Consider the following 18,137-nt stretch of genomic DNA (forward strand, 5'->3'; position numbering starts at 1 on the left):
CACCACCAGGGGAAGCTCCCTGTATACAGAGATATATGATAAGATTCTGTCTGCAGCCACCACTAGGGGGAGCTCCCTGTATACAGAGATACATGATAAGATTCTGTCTGCAGCCACCACTAGGGGGAGCTCCCTGTATACAGAGATACATGATAAGATTCTGTCTGCAGCCACCACTAGGGGGAGCTCCCTGTATACAGAGATACATGATAATATTCTGTCTGCAGCATCAACTAGGAGGAACTCCCTTTATACAGAGATACATGGTGAGATCCTGACTGCTGTCACCACTAGGGGGGGCTCACTATATACAGAGATACATGATAAGGTTCTGTCTGCAGTCATCACTAGGGGGAGCTCCCTGTATACACAGATATATGATAAGATCCTGTCTGCAGCCACCACTAGGGGGAGCACCCTGTAAACAGAGATACATGATAAGATTCTGTCTGCAGCCACCTCTAGGGGGAGCTTCCTGTATACAGAGATACATAAGATTCTGTCTGCAGCCTCCACTAGGAGAAGCTCCCTGTATACAGAGATACATGATGAGATCCTGATTGCTGTCACCATTAGGGGGAGCTCCCTGTATACAGAGATATATGATGAGATTCTGTTTGCAGTCACCACCAGGGGGAGCTCCCTGTATACAGAGATACATGATAAGATTCCATCTGCAGCCACCACTAGGGGGAGCTCCCTGTATACAGAGATACATGATAAGATTATGTCTGCAGCCACCACTAGGGGGGAGCTCCCTGTATACAGAGATACGTGATAAGATTCTGTCTGCAGCCACCACTAGGGGGAGCTCCCTGTATACAGAGATACATGATGAGATCCTGTCTGCAGCCACCACTAGGGGGGAGCTCCCTGTATACAGAGATACATGATAAGATTCTGTCTGCAGCCACCACTAGGGGGAGCTCCCTGTATACAGAGATACATGATGAGATTCTGTCTGCAGCCACCACTAGGGGGAGCTCCCTGTATACAGAAATACTTGATGAGATTCTGTCTGCAGCCACCACTAGGGGGAGATCCCTGTATACAGAGATACATGATGAGATTCTGTCTGCAGCCACCACTAGGGGGAGCTCCCTGTATACAGAGATACATGATAAGATCCTGTCTGCAGCCACCATTAGGGGGAGCTCCCTGTATACAGAGATACATGATGAGATTCTGTCTGCAGCCACCACTAGGGGGAGCTCCCTGTATACAGAGCTACATGATAAGATTCTGTCTGCAGCCTTCACTAGGAGGAGCTCCCTGTATACAGAGATACATGATAAGATTCTGTCTGCAGTCACCACTAGGGGGAGCTCCCTTATACAGAGATACATGATAACATTCTATCTGCAGCGACCACTAGGGGGCGCTCCCTTATACAGAGATACATGATAAGATTCTGTCTACAGCGACCACTAGGGGGAGCTCCCTGTATACAGAGATACATGATGAGATCCTGACTGCTGTCACCACTAGGGGGGGCTCCCTGTATACAGAGATACATGATAAGGTTCTGTCTGCAGTCACCACAAGGGGGATCTCCCTGTATACACAGATATATGATAAGATCCTGTCTGCAGCCACCACTAGGGGGAGCTCCCTGTATACAGAGATGCATGATAAAATTCTGTCTGCAGCCACCACTAGGGGGAGCTCCCTGTATACAGAGATGCATGATAAGATCCTGTCTGCAGCCAACACTAGGGGGAGCTCCCTCTATACAGAGATACATGATGAGATCCTGACTGCTGTCACCACTAGGGGGGGCTCACTATATACAGAGATACATGATAAGGTTCTGTCTGCAGTCATCACTAGGGGGAGCTCCCTGTATACACAGATATATGATAAGATCCTGTCTGCAGCCACCACTAGGGGGAGCACCCTGTAAACAGAGATACATGATAAGATTCTGTCTGCAGCCACCACTAGGGGGAGCTTCCTGTATACAGAGATACATAAGATTCTGTCTGCAGCCACCACTAGGGGGAGCTCCCTGTATACAGAGATACGTGATAAGATTCTGTCTGCAGCCACCACTAGGGGGAGCTCCCTGTATACAGAGATACATGATGAGATCCTGTCTGCAGCCACCACTAGGGGGGAGCTCCCTGTATACAGAGATACATGATAAGATTCTGTCTGCAGCCACCACTAGGGGGAGCTCCCTGTATACAGAGATACATGATGAGATCCTGACTGCTGTCACCACTAGGGGGAGCTCCCTGTATACAGAGATATATGATGAGATACTGTTTGCAGTCACCACCAGGGGAAGCTCCCTGTATACAGAGATATATGATAAGATTCTGTCTGCAGCCACCACTAGGGGGAGCTCCCTGTATACAGAGATACATGATAAGATTCTGTCTGCAGCCACCACTAGGGGGAGCTCCCTGTATACAGAGATACATGATAAGATTCTGTCTGCAGCCACCACTAGGGGGAGCTCCCTGTATACAGAGATACATGATAAGTTTCTGTCTGCAGCATCAACTAGGAGGAACTCCCTTTATACAGAGATACATGATGAGATCCTGACTGCTGTCACCACTAGGGGGGGCTCAATGTATACAGAGATACATGATAAGGTTCTGTCTGCAGCCACCACTAGGGGGAGCTCCCTGTATACAGAGATACATGATGAGATCCTGACTGCTGTCACCACTAGGGGGAGCTCCCTGTATACAGAGATATATGATGAGATCCTGACTGCTGTCACCACTAGGGGGAGCTCCCTGTATACAGAGATACATGATAAGATTCTGTCTGCAGCCACCACTAGGGGAAGCTCCCTGTATACAGAGATAAATGATAAGATTCTATCTGCAGCCACCATTAGGGGGAGCTCCCAGTATACAGAGATACAGGATAAGATTCGGTCTGCAGCCTCCACTAGGGGGAGCTCCCTGTATACAGAGATACATGATGAGATCCTGACTGCTGTCACCAATAGGGGGGGCTCCCTGTATACAGAAATACATGATAAGGTTCTGTCTGCAGTCACCACTAGGGGGAGCTCCCTGTGTACACAGATATATGATAAAGTCCTGTCTGCAACCACCACTAGGGGGAGCTCTCTGTATACACAGATACATGATAAGATTCTGTCTGCAACCACCACTAGGGGGAGCTCCCTGTATACAGAGATATATGATGAGATTCTGTTTGCAGTCACCACCAGAGGGAGCTCCCTGTATACAGAGATACATGATAAGTTTCTGTCTGCAGCCACCACTAGGGGGAGCTCCCTGTATACAGAGATACAAGATAAGATTCTATCTGCAGCCACCACTAGGGGGAGCTCCCTGTATAAAGAGACACATGATAAGATTCTGTCTGCAGCCTCCACTAGGAGGAGCTCCTGTATACAGAGATACATGATGAGATCCTGACTGCTGTCACCACTAGGGGGAGCTCCCTGTATACAGAGATATATGATGAGATACTGTTTGCAGTCACCACCAGGGGAAGCTCCCTGTATACAGAGATATATGATAATATTCTGTCTGCAGCCACCACTAGGGGGAGCTCCCTGTATACAGAGATACATGATAATATTCTGTCTGCAGCATCAACTAGGAGGAACTCCCTTTATACAGAGATACATGATGAGATCCTGACTGCTGTCACCACTAGGGGGGGCTCACTGTATACAGAGATACATGATAAGGTTTTGTCTGCAGTCACCACTAGGGGGAGCTCCCTGTATACACAGATATATGATAAGATCCTGTCTGCAGCCACCACTAGGGGGAGCACCCTGTAAACAGAGATACATGATAAGATTCTGTCTGCAGCCAACACTAGGGGGAGCTTCCTGTATACAGAGATACATAAGATTCTGTCTGCAGCCTCCACTAGGAGAAGCTCCCTGTATACAGAGATACATGATAAGATCCTGATTGCTGTCACCATTAGGGGGAGCTCCCTGTATACAGAGATATATGATGAGATTCTGTTTGCAGTCACCACCAGGGGGAGCTCCCTGTATACAGAGATACATGATAAGATTCTATCTGCAGCCACCACTAGGGGGAGCTCCCTGTATACAGAGATACATGATAAGATTATGTCTGCAGCCACCACTAGGGGGAGCTCCCTGTATACAGAGATACGTGATAAGATTCTGTCTGCAGCCACCACTAGGGGGAGCTCCCTGTATACAGAGATACATGATGAGATCCTGTCTGCAGCCACCACTAGGGGGGAGCTCCCTGTATACAGAGATACATGATAAGATTCTGTCTGCAGCCACCACTAGGGGGAGCTCCCTGTATACAGAGATACACGATGAGATCCTGACTGCTGTCACCACTAGGGGGAGCTCCCTGTATACAGAGATATATGATGAGATACTGTTTGCAGTCACCACCAGGGGAAGCTCCGTGTATACAGAGATATATGATAAGATTCTGTCTGCAGCCACCACTAGGGGGAGCTCCCTGTATACAGAGATACATGATAAGATTCTGTCTGCAGCCACCACTAGGGGGAGCTCCCTGTATACAGAGATACATGATAAGATTCTGTCTGCAGCCACCACTAGGGGGAGCTCCCTGTATACAGAGATACATGATAAGATTCTGTCTGCAGCATCAACTAGGAGGAACTCCCTTTATACAGAGATACATGATGAGATCCTGACTGCTGTCACCACTAGGGGGGGCTCACTGTATACAGAGATACATGATAAGGTTCTGTCTGCAGCCACCACTAGGGGGAGCTCCCTGTATACAGAGATACATGATGAGATCCTGACTGCTGTCACCACTAGGGGGAGCTCCCTGTATACAGAGATATATGATGAGATCCTGACTGCTGTCACCACTAGGGGGAGCTCCCTGTATACAGAGATACATGATAAGATTCTGTCTGCAGCCACCACTAGGGGGAGCTCCCTGTATACAGAGAAAAATGATAAGATTCTATCTGCAGCCACCATTAGGGGGAGCTCCCAGTATACAGAGATACAAGATAAGATTCGGTCTGCAGCCTCCACTAGGGGGAGCTCCCTGTATACAGAGATACATGATGAGATCCTGACTGCTGTCACCAATAGGGGGGGCTCCCTGTATACAGAAATACATGATAAGGTTCTGTCTGCAGTCACCACTAGGGGGAGCTCCCTGTGTACACAGATATATGATAAAGTCCTGTCTGCAACCACCACTAGGGGGAGCTCTCTGTATACACAGATACATGATAAGATTCTGTCTGCAACCACCACTAGGGGGAGCTCCCTGTATACAGAGATATATGATGAGATTCTGTTTGCAGTCACCACCAGAGGGAGCTCCCTGTATACAGAGATACATGATAAGTTTCTTTCTGCAGCCACCACTAGGGGGAGCTCCCTGTATACAGAGATACAAGATAAGATTCTATCTGCAGCCACCACTAGGGGGAGCTCCCTGTATAAAGAGACACATGATAAGATTCTGTCTGCAGCCTCCACTAGGAGGAGCTCCTGTATACAGAGATACATGATGAGATCCTGACTGCTGTCACCACTAGGGGAAGCTCCCTGTATACAGAGATATATGATGAGATACTGTTTGCAGTCACCACCAGGGGAAGCTCCCTGTATACAGAGATATATGATAAGATTCTGTCTGCAGCCACCACTAGGGGGAGCTCCCTGTATACAGAGATACATGATAAGATTCTGTCTGCAGCCACCACTAGGGGGAGCTCCCTGTATACAGAGATACATGATAAGATTCTGTCTGCAGCCACCACTAGGGGGAGCTCCCTGTATACAGAGATACATGATAATATTCTGTCTGCAGCATCAACTAGGAGGAACTCCCTTTATACAGAGATACATGGTGAGATCCTGACTGCTGTCACCACTAGGGGGGGCTCACTATATACAGAGATACATGATAAGGTTCTGTCTGCAGTCATCACTAGGGGGAGCTCCCTGTATACACAGATATATGATAAGATCCTGTCTGCAGCCACCACTAGGGGGAGCACCCTGTAAACAGAGATACATGATAAGATTCTGTCTGCAGCCACCTCTAGGGGGAGCTTCCTGTATACAGAGATACATAAGATTCTGTCTGCAGCCTCCACTAGGAGAAGCTCCCTGTATACAGAGATACATGATGAGATCCTGATTGCTGTCACCATTAGGGGGAGCTCCCTGTATACAGAGATATATGATGAGATTCTGTTTGCAGTCACCACCAGGGGGAGCTCCCTGTATACAGAGATACATGATAAGATTCCATCTGCAGCCACCACTAGGGGGAGCTCCCTGTATACAGAGATACATGATAAGATTATGTCTGCAGCCACCACTAGGGGGGAGCTCCCTGTATACAGAGATACGTGATAAGATTCTGTCTGCAGCCACCACTAGGGGGAGCTCCCTGTATACAGAGATACATGATGAGATCCTGTCTGCAGCCACCACTAGGGGGGAGCTCCCTGTATACAGAGATACATGATAAGATTCTGTCTGCAGCCACCACTAGGGGGAGCTCCCTGTATACAGAGATACATGATGAGATTCTGTCTGCAGCCACCACTAGGGGGAGCTCCCTGTATACAGAAATACTTGATGAGATTCTGTCTGCAGCCACCACTAGGGGGAGATCCCTGTATACAGAGATACATGATGAGATTCTGTCTGCAGCCACCACTAGGGGGAGCTCCCTGTATACAGAGATACATGATAAGATCCTGTCTGCAGCCACCATTAGGGGGAGCTCCCTGTATACAGAGATACATGATGAGATTCTGTCTGCAGCCACCACTAGGGGGAGCTCCCTGTATACAGAGCTACATGATAAGATTCTGTCTGCAGCCTTCACTAGGAGGAGCTCCCTGTATACAGAGATACATGATAAGATTCTGTCTGCAGTCACCACTAGGGGGAGCTCCCTTATACAGAGATACATGATAACATTCTATCTGCAGCGACCACTAGGGGGCGCTCCCTTATACAGAGATACATGATAAGATTCTGTCTACAGCGACCACTAGGGGGAGCTCCCTGTATACAGAGATACATGATGAGATCCTGACTGCTGTCACCACTAGGGGGGGCTCCCTGTATACAGAGATACATGATAAGGTTCTGTCTGCAGTCACCACAAGGGGGATCTCCCTGTATACACAGATATATGATAAGATCCTGTCTGCAGCCACCACTAGGGGGAGCTCCCTGTATACAGAGATGCATGATAAAATTCTGTCTGCAGCCACCACTAGGGGGAGCTCCCTGTATACAGAGATGCATGATAAGATCCTGTCTGCAGCCAACACTAGGGGGAGCTCCCTCTATACAGAGATACATGATGAGATCCTGACTGCTGTCACCACTAGGGGGGGCTCACTATATACAGAGATACATGATAAGGTTCTGTCTGCAGTCATCACTAGGGGGAGCTCCCTGTATACACAGATATATGATAAGATCCTGTCTGCAGCCACCACTAGGGGGAGCACCCTGTAAACAGAGATACATGATAAGATTCTGTCTGCAGCCACCACTAGGGGGAGCTTCCTGTATACAGAGATACATAAGATTCTGTCTGCAGCCTCCACTAGGAGAAGCTCCCTGTATACAGAGATACATGATGAGATCCTGATTGCTGTCACCATTAGGGGGAGCTCCCTGTATACAGAGATATATGATGAGATTCTGTTTGCAGTCACCACCAGGGGGAGCTCCCTGTATACAGAGATACATGATAAGATTCCATCTGCAGCCACCACTAGGGGGAGCTCCCTGTATACAGAGATACATGATAAGATTATGTCTGCAGCCACCACTAGGGGGAGCTCCCTGTATACAGAGATACGTGATAAGATTCTGTCTGCAGCCACCACTAGGGGGAGCTCCCTGTATACAGAGATACATGATGAGATCCTGTCTGCAGCCACCACTAGGGGGGAGCTCCCTGTATACAGAGATACATGATAAGATTCTGTCTGCAGCCACCACTAGGGGGAGCTCCCTGTATACAGAGATACATGATGAGATTCTGTCTGCAGCCACCACTAGGGGGAGCTCCCTGTATACAGAAATACTTGATGAGATTCTGTCTGCAGCCACCACTAGGGGGAGATCCCTGTATACAGAGATACATGATGAGATTCTGTCTGCAGCCACCACTAGGGGGAGCTCCCTGTATACAGAGATACATGATAAGATCCTGTCTGCAGCCACCATTAGGGGGAGCTCCCTGTATACAGAGATACATGATGAGATTCTGTCTGCAGCCACCACTAGGGGGAGCTCCCTGTATACAGAGCTACATGATAAGATTCTGTCTGCAGCCTTCACTAGGAGGAGCTCCCTGTATACAGACATACATGATAAGATTCTGTCTGCAGTCACCACTAGGGGGAGCTCCCTTATACAGAGATACATGATAACATTCTATCTGCAGCCACCACTAGGTGGCGCTCCCTTATACAGAGATACATGATAAGATTCTGTCTACAGCGACCACTAGGGGGAGCTCCCTGTATACAGAGATACATGATGAGATCCTGACTGCTGTCACCACTAGGGGGGGCTCCCTGTATACAGAGATACATGATAAGGTTCTGTCTGCAGTCACCACAAGGGGGATCTCCCTGTATACACAGATATATGATAAGATCCGGTCTGCAGCCACCACTAGGGGGAGCTCCCTGTATACAGAGATGCATGATAAAATTCTGTCTGCAGCCACCACTAGGGGGAGCTCCCTGTATACAGAGATGCATGATAAGATCCTGTCTGCAGCCAACACTAGGGGGAGCTCCCTCTATACAGAGATACATGATGAGATTCTGTTTGCAGTCACCACCAGGGGGAGCTCCCTCTATACAGGATTCATGATAAGATTCTGTCTGCAGCCACCACTAGGAGGAGCTCCCTGTATACAGAGATACATGATAAGATTCTGTCTGCAGCCACCACTAGGGGGAGCTCCCTGTATACAGAGATACATGATAAGATTCTGCCTGCAGCCACCACTAGGGGGCGCTCCCTGTATAAAGAGATAAATGATAAGATCCTGTCTGCAGTCACCACAACGGGGAGCTAACTGTATAAAGAGATACATGATAAAATTCTGTCTGCAGCCACCACTAGGGGGAGCTCCCTGTATACAGAGATGCATGATGAGATTCTGTTTGCAGTCACCACCAGGGGAGCTCCCTGTATACAGGATTCATGATAAGATTCTGCCTGCAGCCACCACTAGGGGGCGCTCCCTGTATAAAGAGATAAATGATAAGATCCTGTCTGCAGTCACCACTAGGGGGAGCTCCCTGTATGCAGAGATACATGATACGATTCTGTCTGCAGCCACCACTAGGGGGAGCTCTCTATATACAGAGATGCATGATAAGATCCTGTCTACAGCCACCACGAGGGCGATCTCCCTGTATACACAGATATATGATAAGTTTCTATCTGCAGTCACCACTAGGGGGAGCTCCCTGTATGCACAGAAATATGATAAGATCCTGTCTGCAGCCACCACTAGGGGGAGCTCCCTGTATACAGAGATACATGATAAGATTCTATATGCAGCCACCACTAGGGGGAGCTCCCTGTATACAGAGATACATGATAAGATTCTGTCTGCAGCCACCACTAGGGGGAGATCCCTGTATACAGAGATACATGATAAAATTCTGTCTGCAGCCACCACTAGGGGGAGCTCACTGTATACAGAGATACATGATAAGATTCTGTCTGCAGCCACCACTAGGGGAGCTCCCTGTATACAGAGATACATGATAAGATTCTGTCTGCAGCGACCACTAGGGGGAGCTCCCTGTATACAGCGATACATGAGAAGATTCTGTCTGCAGCGACCACTAGGGGGAGGTCACTGTATACAGAGATACATGATGAGATCCTGACTGCTGTCACCACTAGGGGGAGCTCCTTGTATACAGAGATACATGATAAGATTCTGTCTGCAGCCACCACTAGGGGGAGCTCTCTTTATACAGAGATACATGATAAGATCCTGTCTGCAGCCACCACTAGGGGGAGCTACCCGAATACAGAGATACATGATAAGATTCTATCTGCAGTCACCACTAGGGGGAGCTCCCTGTATACAGAGATACATGATAAGATTCTGTCTGCAGCCACCACTAGGGGGAGCTCCCTGTATACAGAGTTACAGGATAAGATTCTGTCTGCAGCCACCACTAGGGGGAGCTCCCTGTATACACAGATATATGATAAGATTCTATCTGCAGTCACCACTAGGGGGAGCTCCCAGTATACACAGATATATAAGTTTCTATCTGCAGTTACCACTAGGGGGAGCTCCCTGTATACACAGATAAATGATAAGATCCTGTCTGCAGCCACCACTAGGGGGAGCTCCCTGTATACAGAGATACATGATAAGATTATGTCTGCAGCCACCACTAGGGAGAACTCCCTGTATACAGAGATACATGATAAGATTCTGTCTGCAGCCACCACTAGGGGGAGCTCCCTGTATACAGAGATATATGATAAGATTCTGTCTGCAGCCACCACTAGGGGGAGCTCCCTGTATACAGCGATACATGATAAGATTCTGTCTGCAGCCACCACTAGGGGGAGCTCCCTGTATACAGAGATACAGGATAAGATTCTGTCTGCAACCACCACTAGGGGGAGCTCCCGGTATACACAGACACATAAGATCCTGTCTGCAGCCACCACTAGGGGGAGCTCCTTGTATACACAGATATATGATAAGATTCTATCTGCAATCACCACTAGGGGGAGCTCCCAGTATACACAGATAGATGATAAGTTTCTATCTGCAGTCACCACTAGGGGGAGCTCCCTGTATACACAGATATATGATAAGATCCTGTCTGCAGCCACCACTAGGGGGAGCTCCCTGTATACAGAGATACATGATAAGATTCTGTCTGCAGCCACCACTAGAGGGAGATCCCTGTATACAGAGATACATGATAAGATTCTGTCTGCAGCCACCACTAGGGGGAGCTCCCTGTATACAGAGATACATGATAAGATTCTGTCTGCAGTCAACACTAGGGGGAGCTCCCTGTATACAGAGATACATGATAAGATTCTGTCTGCAGCCAGCACTAGGGGGCGCTCCCTGTATACAGAGATACATGATAAGATTCTGTTTGCAGTCACCACTAGGGGGAGCTCCCTGTATACAGAGATATATCATAAGATCCTGTCTGCAGCCACCACTAGGGGGAGCTCCCTTATACAGAGATACATGATAAGATTCTGTTTGCAGTCACCACTAGGGGGAGCTCCCTGTATACAGAGATACATGATAAGATTCTCTCTGCAGCCACCACTAGGGGGAGCTCCCTGTATACAGCGATACATGATAAGATTCTGTCTGCAGCCACCAATAGGGGGAGCTCCCTGTATACAGAGATACAGGATAAGATTCTGTCTGCAGCCACCACTAGGGGGAGCTCCCGGTATACACAGACACATAAGATCCTGTCTGCAGCTACCACTAGGGGGAGCTCCCTGTATACACAGATATATGATAAGATTCTATCTGCAGTCACCACTAGGGGGAGCTCCCAGTATACACAGATAGATGATAAGTTTCTATCTGCAGTCACCACTAGGGGGAGCTCCCTGTATACACAGATATATGATAAGATCCTGTCTGCAGCCACCACTAGGGGGAGCTCCCTGTATACAGAGATACATGATAAGATTCTGTCTGCAGCCACCACTAGGGGGAGCTCCCTGTATACAGAGATACATGATAAGATTCTGTCTGCAGCCACCACTAGGGGGAGCTCCCTTTATACAGAGATACATGATAAGATTCTGTCTGCAGTCACCACTAGGGGGAGCTCCCTGTATACAGAGATACATGATAAGATTCTGTCTGCAGCCAGCACTAGGGGGCGCTCCCTGTATACAGAGATAAATGATAACATCCTGTCTGCAGCCACCACTAGGGGGAGCTCCCTTATACAGAGATACATGATAAGATTCTATCTGCAGCCACCACTAGGGGGAGCTCCCTTATATAGAGATACATGATAAGATTCTGTCTGCAGCCACCACTAGGGGGAGCTCCCTGTATACAGAGATACATGATGAGATCCTGACTGCTGTCACCACTAGGGGGGGCTCCCTGTATACAGAGATACAAGATAAGGTTCTGTCTGCAGTCACCACAAGGGGGAGCTCCCTGTATACACAGATATATGATAAGATCCTGTCTGCAGCCACCACTAGGGGGAGCTCCCTGTATACAGAGATACATGATAAGATCCTTTCTGCAGCCACCACTAGGGGGAGCTCCCTGTATACAGAGATACAGGTTGAGATTCTGTTTGCAGTCACCACCAGGGGGAGCTTCCTGTATACAGAGATACATGATAAGATTCTGTCTGCAGCCACCACTAGGGGGAGCTCCCTGTATACAGAGATACATGATAAGACTCTGCCTGCAGCCACCACTAGGGGGCGCTCCCTGTATAAAGAGATACATGATAAGATCCTGTCTGCAGTCACCACTAGGGGTAGCTCACTGTATACAGAGATACAAGATGAGATCCTGACTGCTGTCACCACTAGGGGGGGCTCCCTGTATACAGAGATATATGATAAGATCCTGTCTGCAGCCACCACTAGGGGGAGCTCCCTGTATACAGAGATACATGATAAGATTCTATCTGCAGTCACCACTAGGGGGAGCTCCCTGTATACAGAGATACATGATAAGATTCTGTCTGCAGCCACCACTAGGGGGAGCTCTCTTTATACTGAGATACATGATAAGATCCTGTCTGCAGCCACCACTAGGGGGAGCTCCCCGAATACAGAGATACATGATAAGATTCTATCTGCAGTCACCACTAGGGGGAGCTCCCTGTATACAGAGATACATGATAAGATTCTGTCTGCAGCCAACACTAGGGGGAGCTCCCTGTATACAGAGATACAGGATAAGATTCTGTCTGCAGCCACCACTAGGGGGAGCTCCCTGTATACAGAGATACATGATAAGATTCTGTCTGCAGCCACCACTAGGGGAGCTCCCTGTATACAGAGATACATGATAAGATTCTGTCTGCAGCCACCACTAGGGGGAGATCCCTGTATACAGAGATACATGATAAGATTCTGTCTGCAGCCACCACTAGGGGGAGCTCCCTGTATACAGAGATACATGATAAGATTGTTTCTGCAGTCACCACTAGGGGGAGCTCACTGTATACAGAGATACATGATAGGATTCTGTCTGCAGCCACCACTAGGGGGCGCTCCCTGTATACAGAGATAAATGATAAGATCCAGTCTGCAGCCACCACTAGGGGGAGCTCCCTTATACAGAGATACATGATAAGATTCTGTTTGCAGTCACCACTAGGGGGAGCTCCCTGTATACAGAGATTTATGATAAGATCCTGTCTGCAGCCACCACTAGGGGGAGCTCCCTTATACAGAAATACATGATAAGATTCTGTCTGCAGCCACCACTAGGGGGAGCTCCCTGAATACAGAGATACATGATGAGATCCTGACTGCTGTCACCACTAGGGGGGGCTCCCTGTATACAGAGATACATGATAAGGTTCTGTCTGCAGTCACCACAAGGGGGAGCTCCCTGTATACACAGAGATATGATAAGATCCTGTCTGCAGCCACCACTAGGGGGAGCTCCCTGTATACAGAGATACATGATAAAATTCTGTCTGCAGCCACCACTAGGGGGAGCTCCCTGTATACAGAGATACATGATAAGATCCTTTCTGCAGCCACCACTAGGGGGAGCTCCCTGTATACAGAGATACATGATGAGATTCTGTTTGCAGTCACCACCAGGGGGAGCTTCCTGTATACAGAGATACATGATAAGATTCTGTCTGCAGCCACCACTAGGGGGAGCTCCCTGTATACAGAGATACATGATAAGACTCTGCCTGCAGCCACCACTAGGGGGCGCTCCCTGTATAAAGAGATACATGATAAGATCCTGCCTGCAGTCACCACTCGGGGGAGTTCACTGTATAAAGAGATACATGATGAGATCCTGACTGCTGTCACCACTAGGGGGAGCTCCCTGTATACTGAGATAAAGGATATGATTCTGTCTGCAGCCACCACTAGGGGCAGCTCCCTGTATACAGAGATGCATGATGAGATCCTGTCTGCTGCCACCACTAGGGGGAGCTCCCTGTATACAGAGATACATGATGAGATTCTGTCTGCAGCCACCACTAGGGGGAGCTCCCTGTATACAGAGATGCATGATAAGATCCTGTCTGCAGCCACCACTAGGGGGAGCTCCCTGTATACAGAGATACATGATAAGATTCTGTCTGTAGCCACCGCTAGGGGGAGCTCCCTGTATACAGAGATACATGATAAGATTCTGTCTGCAACCACCACTAGGGGGAGCGCCCTGTATACAGAGATACATGATAAGATTCTGTCTGCAGCAACCAGTAGGGGGAGCTCACTGTATACAGAGATAAATGATAAGATCCTGTCTGCAGTCACCACTAGGGGAGCTCCCTGTATACAGAGATACATGATAAGATTCTGTTTGCAGTCACCACTAGGGGAGCTCCCTGTATACCGAGATACATGATGAGATTCTGTTTGCAGTCACCACCAGGGGGAGCTTCCTGTATTCAGAGATTCATGATAAGATTCTGTCTGCAGCCACCACTAGGGGGAGCTCCCTGTATACAGAGATAATTGATAAGATTCTGTCTGCAGCCACCACTAGTGGGAGCTCCCTGTATACAGAGATACATGATACGATTCTGCCTGCAGCCACCACTAGGGGGCGCTCCCTGTATACAGAGATAAATGATAAGATCCCGTCTGTAGTCACCACTAGGGGGAGCTTCCTGTATACAGAGATACATGATGAGATCCTGACTGCTGACACCACTACGGGGAGCTCCCTGTATACAGAGATATATGATGAGATTCTGTTTGCAGTCACCACCAGGGGGAGCTCCCTGTATACAGAGATACATGATATGACCCTGTCTGCAGCCACCACTAGGGGGAGCTCCCTGTATACAGTGATACATGATAAGATCCTCTCTGCAGCCACCACTAGGGGGAGCTCCCTGTATACAGAGATACATGATAAGATTCTGTCTGCAGCCACCACTAGGGGGAGCTCCCTGTATACAGAGATACATGATAAGATCCTGTCTGCAGCCACTACTAGGGGGAGCTCCCTGTATACAGAGATACATGATAAGATTCTGTCTGCAGTCACCACTAGGGGGAGCTCCCTGTATACAGAGATACATGATAAGATTCTGTCTGCAGCCACCAGTATGGGGAGCTCATTGTATACAGAGATAAATGATAAGATCCTGTCTGCAGTCACCACTAGGGGGAGCTCCCTGTATACAGAGATACATGATGAGATTCTGTCTGTAGTCACCACTAGGGGGAGCTCACTGTATACAGAGATACATGATGAGATCCTGACTGCTGACGCCACTAGGGGGAGCTCACTGTATACAGAGATAGATGATGAGATTCTGTTTGCAGCCACCACTAGGGGGAGCTCCCTGTATACAGAGATACATGATAAGACCCTGTCTGCAGCCACCACTAGGGGGAGCTCCCTGTATACATAGACACATAAGATCCTGTCTGCAGCCACCACTAGGGGGAGCTCCCTGTATACAGAGATACATGATAAGATTCTGTCTGCAGTCACCACTAGGGGGAGCTCCCTGTATACAGAGATACATGATAAGATTCTGTCTGCAGCCACCAGTATGGGGAGCTCATTGTATACAGAGATAAATGATAAGATCCTGTCTGCAGTCACCACTAGGGGGAGCTCCCTGTATACAGAGATACATGATGAGATTCTGTCTGTAGTCACCACTAGGGGGAGCTCACTGTATACAGAGATACATGATGAGATCCTGACTGCTGACGCCACTAGGGGGAGCTCACTGTATACAGAGATAGATGATGAGATTCTGTTTGCAGCCACCACTAGGGGGAGCTCCCTGTATACAGAGATACATGATAAGACCCTGTCTGCAGCCACCACTAGGGAGAGCTCCCTGTATACATAGACACATAAGATCCTGTCTGCAGCCACCACTAGGGGGAGCTCCCTGTATACATAGATATATGATAAGATTCTATCTGCAGTCACCACTAGGGGGAGCTCCCTGTATACACAGATATATGATAAGATCCTGTCTGCAGCCACCACTAGGGGGCGCTCCCTGTATACAGAGATACATGATAAGATCCTGTCTGCAGCCACCACTAGGGGGAGCTCCCTGTATACACAGATATATGATAAGTTTCTATCTGCAGTCACCACTAGGGGGAGCTCCCTGTATACACAGATATATGATAAGATCCTGTCTGCAGCCACCACTAGGGGGAGCTCCCTGTATACAGAGATACATAAGATTCTGTCTGCAGCCACCACTAGGGGGAGCTTCCTGTATACAGAGCTACATGATAAGATTCTGTCTGCACCCACCACTAGGGGGAGCTCCCTGTATACAGAGATACATGATAACATCCTGTCTGCAGCCACCACTAGGGGGCGCTCCCTGTATACAGATACATGATAAGATTCTGTCTGCAGTCACCACTAGGGGGAGCTCCCTGTATACAGAGATACATGATAAGATTCTCTCTGCAGCCACGACTAGGGGGAGCTCCCTGTATACAGAGATACATGATAAGATTCTGTCTGCAGCCACCACTAGGGGGAGCTCCCTGTATACAGAGATACATGATAAGATTCTATCTGCAGTCACCACTAGGGGGAGCTCCCTGTATACAGAGATACATGATAAGATTCTGTCTGCAGCCACCACTAGGGGGAGCTCCCTGTATACAGAGATACATGATAAGATCCTATCTGCAGCCACCACTAGGGGGAGCTCCCTGTATACAGAGATACATGATAAGATTCTGTCTGCAGCCACCACTAGGGGGCGCTCCCTGTATACAGAGATAAATGATAAGAATCTGTCTGCAGCCACCACTAGGGGGAGCTCCCTTATACAGAGATACATGATAAGATTCTGTTTGCAGTCACCACTAGGGGGAGCTCCCTGTATACAGAGATACATGATGAGATTCTGTCTGTAGTCACCACTAGGGGGAGCTCACTGTATACAGAGATACATGATGAGATCCTGACTGCTGACGCCACTAGGGGGAGCTCACTGTATACAGAGATAGATGATGAGATTCTGTTTGCAGCCACCACTAGGGGGAGCTCCCTGTATACAGAGATACATGATAAGACCCTGTCTGCAGCCACCACTAGGGGGAGCTCCCTGTATACATAGACACATAAGATCCTGTCTGCAGCCACCACTAGGGGGAGCTCCCTGTATACAGAGATACATGATAAGATTCTGTCTGCAGTCACCACTAGGGGGAGCTCCCTGTATACAGAGATACATGATAAGATTCTGTCTGCAGCCACCAGTATGGGGAGCTCATTGTATACAGAGATAAATGATAAGATCCTGTCTGCAGTCACCACTAGGGGGAGCTCCCTGTATACAGAGATACATGATGAGATTCTGTCTGTAGTCACCACTAGGGGGAGCTCACTGTATACAGAGATACATGATGAGATCCTGACTGCTGACGCCACTAGGGGGAGCTCACTGTATACAGAGATAGATGATGAGATTCTGTTTGCAGCCACCACTAGGGGGAGCTCCCTGTATACAGAGATACATGATAAGACACTGTCTGCAGCCACCACTAGGGGGAGCTCCCTGTATACATAGACACATAAGATCCTGTCTGCAGCCACCACTAGGGGGAGCTCCCTGTATACATAGATATATGATAAGATTCTATCTGCAGTCACCACTAGGGGGAGCTCCCTGTATACACAGATATATGATAAGATCCTGTCTGCAGCCACCACTAGGGGGCGCTCCCTGTATACAGAGATACATGATAAGATCCTGTCTGCAGCCACCACTAGGGGGAGCTCCCTGTATACACAGATATATGATAAGTTTCTATCTGCAGTCACCACTAGGGGGAGCTCCCTGTATACACAGATATATGATAAGATCCTGTCTGCAGCCACCACTAGGGGGAGCTCCCTGTATACAGAGATACATAAGATTCTGTCTGCAGCCACCACTAGGGG

The sequence above is a fragment of the Phyllobates terribilis genome, unplaced genomic scaffold (assembly GCF_046119375.1).
Source record: "Phyllobates terribilis strain yellow unplaced genomic scaffold, ASM4611937v1 Scaffold_9__5_contigs__length_417890890, whole genome shotgun sequence".
NCBI classification, from domain to species: Eukaryota; Metazoa; Chordata; class Amphibia; order Anura; family Dendrobatidae; genus Phyllobates; species Phyllobates terribilis.